This window comes from Odontomachus brunneus, unplaced genomic scaffold, assembly GCF_010583005.1.
Source record: "Odontomachus brunneus isolate Ranch 3 - 2012 unplaced genomic scaffold, Obru_v1 Obru_scaffold_116, whole genome shotgun sequence".
In the NCBI taxonomy this organism is placed as follows: Eukaryota; Metazoa; Arthropoda; class Insecta; order Hymenoptera; family Formicidae; genus Odontomachus; species Odontomachus brunneus.
The window spans coordinates 964,247-965,562 of NW_022639566.1; positions in this window are offsets into that span (position 1 = coordinate 964,247).

Here is a 1,316-nt window from a genome sequence, read left to right on the forward strand (position 1 = left end):
GTGAGAACAGTAGATAATTTGATCCAAAAATTATGATGTGTCTGTCATAACTCTAAACATTAAAAAACCCCCCAAAAACAAAAATAAGTAAGAATTGTAATATCAATATATAAAAGTAAATATTTAAATGATAAATTACCTCAAATAAAAGTAAGCTACTATAGAAATGTGAAACGTTCCTGTCGACGTCAATATCATCAAGTCAGAGCAATACGAATAATAACAAATTTATATACATTAGCATAAAATATCGAAGCGGTAAACACGTGGAAGAGAAGGAAAACAAAAACGAGAGATTATTATAATAAGCCGCAGTAGCTGTCGCCCAGATACTCTGTGTCCTTCTGTGAATTCAATCCATGCCTTTGGAATTTAATGTAAATCATCTCTGCAATCAGGCGTTTCAAGTAAAAACGTTCTTCATGCAGAACCTTGACATGTTCCCAGTCAAAATCGTGATCCTCCTTGATTCGGTGTTCCTGTACAACCCTCCCCTCCCTCCAGTTCTCCCATTAAATTCTTTGGGATTTTCCTATGCTCGGCAATACGTGTAGAAAATAATAATACTAGTATTGCTTATTCTTGCGCTAACAGATCGGGAACAGATCCGAACTATCGGAATTGATACGAGTGCATAAAGACGGGCTTCCTCTTGGTTACCATAATAACGTTGTTTATAAGTTGGAATGCGGTAATTGTGAGGCTACATATATCGGACAAACCAGCAGAAGACTCTCCACACATATTGCCGAACATAGGAGAATCCCAAAGAATTTAATGGGGGAACTGGAGGGAGGGGAGGGTTGTACAGGAACACCGAATCAAGGAGGATCACGATTTTGACTGGGAACATGTCAAGCATGAAGAACGTTTTTACTTGAAACGCCTGATTGCAGAGATGATTTACATTAAATTCCAAAGGCATGGATTGAATTCACAGAAGGACACAGAGTATCTGGGCGACAGCTACTGCGGCTTATTATGATAATCTCTCGTTTTTGTTTTCCTTCTCTTCCACGTGTTTACCGCTTCGATATTTTATGCTAATGTATATAGATTTGTTATTATTCGTATTGCTCTGACTTAGTGATATTGGCATCGACAGGAACATTTCACATTTCTATAGTAGTTTACTTTTATTTGAGGTAATTTATAATTTAAATATTTATTTTTATATATTAATATTACAATTCTTACTTATTTTTGTTTTTTTGGGGGTTTTTTAATGTTTAGAGTTATGACAGACACTACATAATTTTTGGATCGAATTATCTACTGTAAAATCACTGTTCTCTTAACGTTTTTGTCGATTGTAA